Consider the following 12767-nt stretch of genomic DNA (forward strand, 5'->3'; position numbering starts at 1 on the left):
CCGAGGTATGTATCCTTTTTTGTGTGCTCTAGGGCAACAGTGTTTAGATGGAATTTGTATTTGTGATCCTGGCAACTGGACCTTTTTTGGAACTGAGATTCACTGTCAGGGCCCAGGTCTGAATCTGTCTCTCTTTCTCTCTCTCTCTCTCTCTCTCTGTGACCTCAGGCAGACTGTGCGGTCTGTGGGTGTAATTTACTGCCTCTCTCCACTGCTGTTACATTATTGATCTGTTGTTTGTTTAGTTTTCCCCATACATCACCTTAGTCAGGCACATATTACTGAAGAGAGAGAGAAGAGAGAGAGAGGGAGAGAGAGAGAGAGAGAGAGAGAGAGAGAGAGAGAGGGACAGGAGAGAGAGAGAGCTGGAGAGAGAGAGAGAGGGGAGAGAGAGGGGAGAGAGAGAGAGAGAGAGAGAGAGAGAGAGAGAGAGAGAGAGAGAGAGAGAGAGAGAGAGAGAGAGAGAGAGAGAGAGGGGGGAGAGGGGGAGAGAGGGGGAGGAGAGAGAGGGGGAGAGAGGGGAGAGAGAGAGAGAGAGAGAGAGAGGTGAGCGAGAGAGATGGGAGAAAGCGAAACTGAGGAGAGGGAGAGGAGAGGAGGGAGAGGAGAGGAGAGGAGAGGAGAGGAAGGGCCAGGGTGGAGGAAGTAGAAAAATAAGAGAGATTCTCTCAAAATGTTGCTCATTCACAAAACAAAGGCAAACTCCTTTCTTTTCGTAGCCTATACATCATAAAAATAAGAGTAGGAAAGACCATTACGTGTTGGTTTGAATATGTGTGTGTATTGATACAGTTCTGTTGTTCCCAGTCTCGGTTCAAAAGCACTGAGCACTGAAAGAACCATTGCAGTTACAGAAACGCACCATACATAACCATTCATTTACCATCCATAACCATCCATAACCATCCATAACCATCCATAACCATTCATTTACCATCCATAACCATTCATTTACCATTCATAACCATCCATTACCATCCATAACCATCCATAACCATCCATAACCATTCATAACATCCATAACCATCCATAACCATCCATAACCATTAATTTACCATTCATAACCATCCATTACCATCCATAACATCCATAACCATCCATAACCATCCATAACCATTCATTTACCATTCATAACCATCCATTACCATCCATAACCATCCATAACCATCCATAACCATCCATAACCATCCATAACCATTCATTTACCATTCATAACCATCCATTACCATCCATAACCATCCATAACCATCCATAACCATTCATTTACCATCCATAACCATCCATAACATCCATAACCATTCATAACCATCCATAACATCCATAACCATCCATAACCATTCATTTACCATTCATAACCATCCATTACCATCCATAACCATCCATAACCATCCATAACCATCCATAACCATCCATTACCATCCATAACATTCATTTACCATTCATAACCATCCATAACCATCCATAACCATTCATAACCATCCATAACCATCCATAATCATCCATAACCATTCATTACTCAAACAAAACAAATTAACTTCCCACAACTACTCTCTTACTGTTCCTCAGTAATTAATGATGTTTTTCATCGCTGTTTAATTTAGATGACAAATTAAATGTTTCTCTCTATCTCCACTTGATTGCTTTGAATTGAAATTCTTTGTCGATTTCAATAGGCAATATTTAGGAACATAAATTCTTTTTGGTAGCATTTCTATGTTGAAGATTTAAAAAGAATTTGGTGCATTTTTCCACATATTCCATCCAGTTTGCTTTATTTTTGTAATATATTACACTTGATCTTTCTTGAATAAGTTTCTCCATCTATTTTTGTTTTTCCTCTAATTTATTCTGAGCCTCTATGTTACAGTTTTTAGTCAGCCACCAATCAGCCACCAAAAAAGTATTTAGTCAGCCACCAATTGTGCAAGTTCTCCCACTTAAAAAGATGAGAGAGGCCTGTAATATTCTTCATAGGTACACGTCAACTATGACAGACAAAATGAGAAAAAAAAATCCAGAAAATCACATTGTAGGATTTTTTATGAATTTATTTGCAAATTATGGTGGAAAATAAGTATTTGGTCAATAACAAAAGTTTCTCAATACTTTGTTATATACCCTTTGTTGGCAATGACACAGGTCAAACGTTTTCTGTAAGTCTTCACAAGGTTTTCACACACTGTTGCTGGTATTTTGGCCCATTCCTCCATGCAGATCTCCTCTAGAGCAGTGATGTTTTGGGGCTGTCGCTGGGCAACACAAATTTCAACTCCCTCCAAAGATTTTCTATGGGGATGAGATCTGGAGACTGGCTAGGCCACTCCAGGACCTTGAAATGCTTCTTACGAAGCCACTCCTTCGTTGCCCGGGCGGTGTGTTTGGGATCATTGTCATGCTGAAAGACCCAGCCACGTTTCATCTTCAATGCCCTTGCTGATGGAAGGAGGTTTTCACTCAAAATCTCACGATACATGGCCCCATTCATTCTTTCCTTTACACGGATCAGTCGTCCTGGTCCCTTTGCAGAAAAACAGCCCCAAAGCATGATGTTTCCACCCCCTTGCTTCACAGTAGGTATGGTGTTCTTTGGATGCAACTCAGCATTCTTTGTCCTCCAAACACGACGAGTTGAGTTTTTACCAAAAAGTTCTATTTTGGTTTCATCTGACCATATGACAATCTCCCAATCCTCTTCTGGATCATCCAAATGCACTCTAGCAAACTTCAGACGGGCCTGGACATGTACTGGCTTAAGCAGGGGGACACGTCTGGCACTGTAGGATTTGAGTCCCTGGCGGCGTAGTGTGTCACTGATGGTAGGCTTTGTTACTTTGGTCCCAGCTCTCTGCAAGTCATTCACTAGGTTCCCCCGTGTGGTTCTGGGATTTTTGCTCACCGTTCTTGTGATCATTTTGACCCCACGGGGTGAGATCTTGCGTGGAGCCCCAGATCGAGGGAGATTATCAGTGGTCTTGTATGTCTTCCATTTCCTAATAATTGCTCCCACAGTTGATTTCTTAAAACCAAGCTGCTTACCTATTGCAGATTCAGTCTTCCCAGCCTGGTGCAGGTCTACAATTTTGTTTCTGCTGTCCTTTGACAGCTCTTTGGTCTTGGCCATAGTGGAGTTTGGAGTGTGACTGTTTGAGGTTGTGGACAGGTGTCTTTTATACTGATAACAAGTTCAAACCGGTGCAATTAATACAGATAACGAGTGGAGGACAGAGGAGCTTTTAAAGAAGAAGTTACAGGTCTGTGAGAGCCAGAAATCTTGCTTGTTTGTAGGTGACCAAATACTTATTTTCCACCATAATTTGCAAATAAATTCATTAAAAATCCTACAATGTGATTTTCTGGATTCTTTTTTCTCGATTTGTCTGTCATAGTTGACGTGTACCTATGATGAAAATTACAGGCCTCTCTCATCTTTTTAAGTGGGAGAACTTGCACAATTGGTGGCTGACTAAATACTTTTTTTCCCCACTGTATGTGTTCTGTTAGACCTTCTATTTCCTTTGTTAGTATGGACTCTTTTGACAAAAATTGCTTTTGTTTTCGAGATGAGTACTGAATTGCATGGCCTCTAAAGGCACATTTAAAAGTGTCCCATACAATAAGGGGATTTGCTGTACCTATGTTATGTCGGAAAAAATCTGTTATATATTCCTCTGTCCTAGTTAAAAACAAGTTATCATCCAATAGGACAAATTTAATGACAATGGTGGACTGTCGCTTCAGCTATTCAAAGTTAGTTGACCTTGCAAAATGGAATTGAAAGGAAATTAATTTTCATTAAAATTAACAATAGGCTGCAAGAATCGACAGTCATTTGGCAGTAAGACAATAAGAAATAATTCACCATGTAGCCTAGTCTCTTGCCCTACAAATGTACCAAATGTTGTCAATCTTGGCCTGTTAAGTATTCTTACTGTATGCAATATGCAATAGGTGATCATGGCGCTGGAGGGAATAGCGGACATTTATGGGCTCTGAACAATTGTGCCATTTCTTCTTTTTTGTTGTTGCTCTGATCGTAACTTTTTTTTGTACATAATGTTTAAGCCATCGTTTCCTATGACTGAAAAGAGCTTCTGGACATCAGAACATTTGGACGAGGACTTGTACTTCAATGAATCGGCGGCGAAAGACTTGAAGGAGGAGGAGACAGCGCTATAGAGGCCAGCGTATGGGATACCTGACGAGACTAACCACCACTACCCTCCGTTCTATTGACGAACGTGCAATCACTGAAGAATATTATCCTATCAACATGATCTGAAGAACTGTAACATCCTATGTTTCTCAGAGTCATGGTTGAACAAGGACATGGTAATGTAAATCTAGATTGTTTTTCTATACATCGGCAGGACAGAATGGTGGCGTCGGGGAAGCTCAGGGGAGGGCATGTGTGACTCTTTGTTAACAACAGCTGGTGCGCGATCTCTAATATTAAGGAAGTATCTAGGTTCTGCTTGCCTGAGTTAGAATACCTCATGATAAGCTGTAAACCATACTGTTGACCAAGAGAGTTTTCATTTCTATTTTCATGGCTGTGTATTCAATCAATTTTTTCAATCAATTTTATTTTATATAGCCCTTCTTACATCAGCTAATATCTCGAAGTGCTGTACAGAAACCCAGCCTAAAACCCCAAACAGCTAGTAATGCAGGTGTAGAAGCACGGTGGCTAGGAAAAACTCCCTAGAAAGGCAAAACCTAGGAAGAAACCTAGAGAGGAACCAGGCTATGAGGGGTGGCCAGTCCTCTTCTGGCTGTGCCGGGTGGAGATTATAACAGAACCATGCCAAGATGTTCAAAAATGTTCATAAGTGACAAGCATGGTCAAATAATAATCAGGAATAAATCTCAGTTGGCTTTTCATAGCCGATCATTAGAGTTTAAAACAGCAGGTCTGGGACAGGTAGGGGTTCCATAACCGCAGGCAGAACAGTTTAAACTGGAATAGCAGCAAGGCCAGGCGGACTGGGGACAGCAAGGAGTCACCACGGCCGGTAGTCCCGACGTATGGTCCTAGGGCTCAGGTCTCTCAGTTGGCTTTTCATAGCCGATCATTTAGAGTTGAAAACAGCAGGTCTGGGACAGGTAGGGGTTTCGTAGCCGCAGGCAGAACAGTTGAAACTGGAATAGCAGCAAGGCCAGGCGGACTGGGGACAGCAAGGTGTCATCATGCCCGGTAGTCCTGACGTATGGTCCTAGGGCTCAGGTTCTCAGAGAGAAAGAGAGAACGAGAGAATTAGAGAGAGCATACTTAAATTCACACAGGACACTGGATAAGACAGGAGAAGTACTCCAGGTATAACCAACTAACCCCAGCCCCCCGACACATAAACTACTGCAGCATAAATACTGGAGGCTGAGACAGGAGCGGTCCGGAGACACTGTGGCCCCATCCGAAGAAACCCCCGGACAGGGCCAAACAGGAAGGATATAACCCCACCCACTCCGCCAAAGCACAGCCCCCGCACCACTAGAGGGATATCCCCAACCACCAACTTACAATCCTGAGACAAGGCCGAGTATAGCCCACAGAGGTCTCCACCACAGCACAAACCAAGGGGGGGGCGCCAACCCAGACAGGAAGATCACGTCAGTAACTCAACCCACTCAAGTGACGCACCCCTCCCAGGGACGGCATGAAAGAGCACCAGCAAGCCAGTGACTCAGCCCCTGCAACAGGGTTAGAGGCAGAGAACCCCAGTGGAGAGGGGAACCGGCCTGGCAGAGACAGCAAGGGCTGTTCGTTGCTCCAGCCTTTCCGTTCACCTTCACACTCCTGGGCCAGACTACACTCAATCATATGACCTACTGAAGAGATAAGTCTTCAGTAAAGACTTAAAGGTTGAGACCGAGTCTGCGTCTCTCACATGGGTAGGCAGACTGTTCCATAAAAATGGAGATCTATAGGAGAAAGCCCTGCCTCCCGCTGTTTGCTTAGAAATTCTAGGGACAATTAGGAGGCCTGCGTCTTGTGACCGTAGCGTACGTATTGGTATGTACGGCAGGACCAACTCGGAAAGATAGGTAGGAGCAAGCCCATGTAACGCTTTATAGGTTAACAGTAAAACCTTGAAATCAGCCCTTGCCTTAACAGGAAGCCAGTGTAGGGAAGCTAGCACTGGAGTAATATGATCAAATTTCTTGGTTCTAGTCAGGATTCTAGCAGCCGTATTTAGCACTAACTGAAGTTTATTTAGTGCTTTATCCGGGTAGCCGGAAAATAGAGCATTGCAGTAGTCTAACCTAGAAGTAACAAATGCATGGATTAATTTTTCTGCATCATTTTTGGACAGAAAATTTCTGATTTCTGCAATGTTACGTAGATGGAAAAAAGCTGTCCTTGAAACAGTCTTGATATGTTCGTCAAAAGAGAGATCAGGGTCAAGAGTAACGCCTAGGTCCTTCACAGTTTTATTTGAGACGACTTTACAACCATCAAGATGAATTGTCAGATTTAACAGAAGATCTCTTTGTTTCTTGGGACCTAGAACAAGCATCTCTGTTTTGTCCGAGTTTAAAAGTAAAAAGTTTTCAGCCATCCACTTCCTTATGTCTGAAACACAGGCTTCTAGCGAGGGCAATTTTGGGGCTTCACCATGCTTCATTGAAATGTACAGCTGTGTGTCATCCGCATAGCAGTGAAAGTTAACATTATGTTTTCGAATAACATCCCCAAGAGGTAAAATATATAGTGAAAACAATAGTGGTCCTAAAACGGAACCTTGAGGAACACCGAAATGTACAGTTGATTTGTCGGAGGACAGACCATTCACAGAGACAAACTGATATCTTTCCGACAGGTAGGATCTAAACCAGGCCAGAACTTGTCCGTGTAGACCAATTTGGGTTTCCAGTCTCTCCAAAAGAATGTGGTGATCGATGGTGTCAAAGGCAGCACTAAGGTCTAGTAGCACGAGGACAGATGCAGAGCCTCGGTCTGACGCCATTAAAAGGTCATTTACCACCTTCACAAGTGCAGTCTCAGTGCTATGATGGGGTCTAAAACCAGACTGAAGCATTTCGTATACATTGTTTGTCTTCAGAAAGGCAGTGAGTTGCTGCGCAACAGCTTTTTCTAAAATTTTTGAGAGGAATGGAAGATTCGATATAGGCCGATAGTTTTTTATATTTTCCGGGTCAAGGTTTGGCTTTTTCAAGAGAGGCTTTATCACTGCCACTTTTAGTGAGTTTGGTACACATCCGGTGGATAGAGAGCTGTTTATTATGTTCAACATAGGAGGGCCAAGCACAGGAAGCAGCTCCTTCAGCAGTTTAGTAGGAATAGGATCCAGTATGCAGCTTGAAGGTTTAGAGGCCATGATTATTTTCATCATTGTGTCAAGAGATATAGTACTAAAACACTTAAGTGTCTCTCCCGATCCCAGGCCCTCGCAGAGCTGTGCAGATCCAGGACAGCTAAGCCCTGGAGGAATACGCAGATTCAAAGAGGAGTCCGTAATTTGCTTTCTAATGGTCATGATCTTTTCCTCAAAGAAGTTCATGAATTTATCACTGCTGAAGTGAAAACCATCCTCTCTTGGGGAATGCTGCTTTTTAGTTAGCTTTGCAACAGTATCAAAAAGAAATTTTGGATTGTTCTTATTTTCCTCGATTAATTTGGAAAAGTAGGATGATCGAGCAGCAGTGAGGGCTCTTCGGTACTGCACGGTACTGTCTTTCCAAGCTAGTCGGAAGACTTCCAGTTTGGTGTGGCGCCATTTCCGTTCCAATTTCCTGGAAGCTTGCTTCAAAGCTCGGGTATTTTCTGTATACCAGGGAGCTAGTTTCTTATGACAAATGTTTTTCGTTTTTAGGGGTGCAACTGCATCTAGGGTATTGCGCAAGGTTAAATTGAGTTCCTCAGTTAAGTGGTTAACTGATTTTTGTCCTCTGACGTCCTTGGGTAGGCAGAAGGAGTCTGGAAGGGCATCAATGAATTTTTGTGTTGTCTGAGAATTTATAGCACGACTTTTGATGCTCCTTGGTTGGGGTCTGAGCAGATTATTTGTTGCGATTGCAAACGTAATAAAATGGTGGTCCGATAGTCCAGGATTTTGTGGAAAAACATTAAGATCTACAACATTTATTCCATGGGACAAAACTAGGTCCAGAGTATGACTGTGGCAGTGAGTAGGTCCAGAGACATGTTGGACAAAACCCACTGAGTCGATAATGGCTCCGAAAGACTTTTGGAGTGGGTCTGTGGACTTCTCCATGTGAATATTTACCACCACAAACCGATGCTGGCACTAAGACTGCACTCAACAAGCTGTAAACAAGAAAATGAGGCTGAAAAGATTTGGCATGTGCCCTCAGGTCCTCAAAGTTCTACAGCTGCACCATTGAGAGCATCTTGACTGGCTGCATCACCACTTGGTATGGCAACTGCTTGGCATCCGACCGCAAGGCGCTACAGAGGGTAGTGCGTACGGCCCAATACATCACTGGGGCCAAGCTTCCTGCCATCCAGGACCTCTATACCAGGCGGTGTCAGAGGAAGGTCCTAAAAATGGTCTCCAACCACCCAAGTCATAGACTGTTCTCTCTGCTACCGCACGGTAAGCGGGACTGATGCACCTCTTTTGACTCATCACATACACTGCTGCTACTGTTTATTATCTATCCTGTTGCCTAGTCACTTTATCCCTACCTATATGTGCATGTCTACCTCAATTACCTCATACCCCTGCACATCCACTCTGTACTGGTACCCCATGTATACAGACGTTATACTACTCATTGTGTATTCATTCCTCGTGTTATTCATTTTCTATTCTTTCTCTTTTTCCTCTCTGCATTGTTGGGAATAATTTCACTGTTAGTCTACACCTGTTGTTTACCGAGCATGTGACAAATAAACATGTATTTGATTTGATGTAAGTCTCTCTGGATGAAAGCATCTGCCTTAGTGTCAGGAATGTCAATGTACAACAAGTAAGAAGACTGAACATTGAAACACAAGCCAACTAGGGCATTATATAAAAACATTGACAAAGTACAGGCTCAGTGAGCCCAGCCTTGCCATTGAGAAGGGTAGACACAGGAACACCTGGCTTCCTGTAGAGGAAAGGATGTGCAACCACTGCACCACAGCTGAACCTGAGACAGAGCTGCATTTCCTGACAAAATGTGAAAAATATAAAACAATTAGAGAGTGTAATTTCCCCAAATTTGAAACCGTTTTGATTATTATTATTTTAATTATGTTAATACTGTAAATATCCAAAGTAAGCTTTGGCAGTATGTACATTGTTACGTCATGCCAATAAAGCAAATTGAATTGAATTTAGAGAGAGAGAGAGAGAGAGAGAGAGAGAGAGAGAGAGAGAGAGAGAGAGAGAGAGAGAGAGAGAGAGAGAGAGAGAGAGAGTGACAGAAGGAGAGAGAGAGAGAGAGAAGGAGAGAGAAAGCGAGGAGAGAGAGAGAGAGAGGAGAGGGAGAGAGGAGAGAGAAAGCGAGAAGGAGAGAGAGGGAGAGGAGAGAGAGAGAAGGAGAGAGAAAGATAGATAATAAGAAATAAAGGGAGAAGGCGAGAGAGAGAGAGAGAGAGAGTGCTCCTTGCTCCTTGTCTCTTTCCAAAGACCATTACTGGACAATAAGTATTGATTGGTTCTGTCGGTATCTCACATCAGAATCCTGTGCACACAGATCCATTTATCTGTTCATCTGTCTGCAGCCGAGCTGTGGTTAGCCGAGGCAGACAGCAGGCCAATACACTAAAGCCTACTCAACATTATTTTATTTTTTTAATACATCAACGTTATAGGCTACTTCCGAGAGGACCGGGGGAGACTATGGGAGACTGGGGGAGAACAGGGGATCTGTTAAAGATCACTACTGCCACCTATTGGTGCTTGGCTCGTTGATCTGACAATATGAATGGGTTTGGGCTTGGGCCTAGATGTTGTTTGGAATGGGGAGGCAGGGGTTGTTTTTGCCAACTCCTGTGGTAAAAGAGACAGAGACTGAGTTGTTTGTAGTGAAACATACATGAGCATATGGTAACGCTGACTACCTGAAAGATATAAGGGCCCATCAATTAATAACTGATTCCATGTATAATTGTTATGGAAAAATGACTAAGACTGTGGTTAAGAATGGGATGGTTACCTATAGGTCTGTGAGACATTAAACTACCCACTCGGCACACCACGTCATCTCAACATGGATAATTGCTTAATATTTGGTTGAGACGTTGATCAATGAGATTACAACCTACACTGAGCGTACAAAACATATTTCCATGACATAGACTGACAGGTGAATTCCAGTGAAAGTCACTTGTTAAATCCACTTCAATCAGTGTAGATGAAGTGCCTCCTGTAGCTCAGTTGGTAGAGCATGGTGCTTGCAACGCCAGGGTTGTCGGTTCGATTCCCATGGGGGGGCCAGTATGAAAAATGTATGCACTCACTAACTGTAAGCTGCTCTGGATAAGAGCATCTGCTAAATGACTAAAATGTAATGAAGGGGAGGAGACAGGTTAAAGAAGGATTTTTAAACCTTGAGACAAGGATTATGTATGTGTGCCATTCAGAGGGTGAATGTGCAAGACAAAAGATTTAAGTGCCTTTGAACGGGGTATGGTAGTAGGTGCCAGGCACACCGGTTTGAGTGTGTCAAGAACTGCAACGCTGCTGGGTTTTTCACACTCAACAGTTTGCCGTGTGTATCAAGAATGGTAACACCACCCGAAGGACATCAATCCAACTTAATTAGTAGTGGTTTCTTTGCAGCAATTCGACCATGAAGGCCTGATTCACACAGTCTCCTCTGAACAGTTGATGTTGAGATGTGTCTGTTATTTGAACTCCGTGAAGCATTTATTTGGGCTTCAATTTCTGAGGTGCAGTTAACTCTAATGAACTTATCCTCTGCAGCAGAGGTAACTCTGGGTCTTCCATTCCTGTGGCAGTCCTCATGAGAGCCAGTTTCATCATAGCGCTTGATGGTTTTTGCGACTGCACTTGAAGAAACTTTTAATGTTCTTGAAATGTTCTGTATTGACTGACCTTCATGTCGTTTCTCTTTGCTTATTTGAGCTGTTCTTGCCATAATATGGACTTCGTCTTTTACCAAATAGGGCTATCTTCTGTATACCCCCCCTACCTTGTCACAACACAACTGATTGTCTCAAACGCATTAAGAAATAAATAAATTCCACAAATGAACTTTTAAGAAGGCACACATGTTCATCGAAATGCATTCCAGGTGACTACCTCATGAAGCTGGTTGAGAGAATGCCAAGAGTGTGCAAAGCTGTCATCAAGGCAAAGGGTTGCTATTTGAAGAATCTCAAATATAAAATATATTTTGATTTGTTTAACACTTTTTTGGTTACTACATGATTCCATATGTGTTATTTCATAGTTTTGATGTCTTCACTATTATTCTACAATGTAGAAAATAGTACAAATAAAGAAAAACCCTTGAATGAGTAGGTTGTCCAAACTTTTGACTGGTAGTGTATATGTGGAGAGAAGGAGAGCCATTATTCCCATTATTCCCATTATTCCCATTATTCCCATTATTCTCATTATTCCCATTATTCTCATTATTCTCATTATTCCCATTATTCTCATTATTCCCATTATTCCCATTATTCTCATTATTCTCATTATTCCCATTATTCTCATTATTCCCATTATTCTCATTATTCCCATTATTCTAATTATTCTCATTATTCCCATTATTCTCATTATTCCCATTATTCTCATTATTCCCATTATTCTCATTATTCTCATTATTCCCATTATTCTCATTATTCCCATTATTTTCACTATTCCCATTATTCTCATTATTCCCATTATTTTCACTGAGACACTGGCAACAACACCAGAGGCAGGTGTAAGGCCTAGCACAGGTATAGATATTCAGTATGACAGGTGACCTATCTGAGGAGGAGGGAGGGATGGTAGAGGAAGGACAGGGACAGAGAAAGGAGGAGAGGAGAGAGGGAGAGCGAGGAGAACAAAGGAAAGAGTGATATAAAGGAGAAGAGTAGAGGACATCCACAGACCACCGCCAGGTTCATTCCTGTAATAGCCATCTATTTCCTTCTCCACTAGAAGCTGCTCTGGTGAACACAGTGACACCGCGATGAGTTGGTCTCCCTGTCTGAGAGAGTGTTGTCTCCTTTCTGATTGGCAGTGTGGCAGGCGTGCAGATGGAGAATGGAGAGATGGAGGGATGGAGCAGAGGCATTACCTGTATCCTGAATGTTACCCTATTCTCTATATAGTGCACTACTTTTGACCAGGGCCCATTGGGTGCATAGTAGGTAAAAGGGTGCTATTTGGGAGGCAGACATTGATTTGCACTCCGTGGATCAGATTAAATTGTCACCCTACTGCCGTCTCCTGCCCCCCAATCCACCCACCACCCACCCCCTCCCACACGCTGACCCTGAGTCCCTGCTAACGTGTGTGTGTATTTGTGGGTGTGTGTACCACACATTGGCCTGACTCTGGGACGAACCCTGTCATTTTGCACCTGTCACATTCTGTTAAGTGTGGTTAACACTCCTCTACTCCTCCTTCCATCTCATCCCTCCAACTCCATCCATCACATCAATCGAGACCCCCGCCGGTAAACACCATCTCCCATTCTGGTGTCTGATTCATTACCTCCCTTAAACCTCCTCCTGAAATAACGGCTTGGTGGCCCAGTCTCCAATCATTAGCTCCAGCCCTCTATCTATACATTCCTTCTGTCTCTCTCCATTTCGCTCTCTCTCTCTATCTCTATCC

Source organism: Coregonus lavaretus (genome assembly GCF_964263955.1).
Source record: "Coregonus lavaretus genome assembly, chromosome: 29".
NCBI lineage: Eukaryota > Metazoa > Chordata > Actinopteri > Salmoniformes > Salmonidae > Coregonus > Coregonus lavaretus.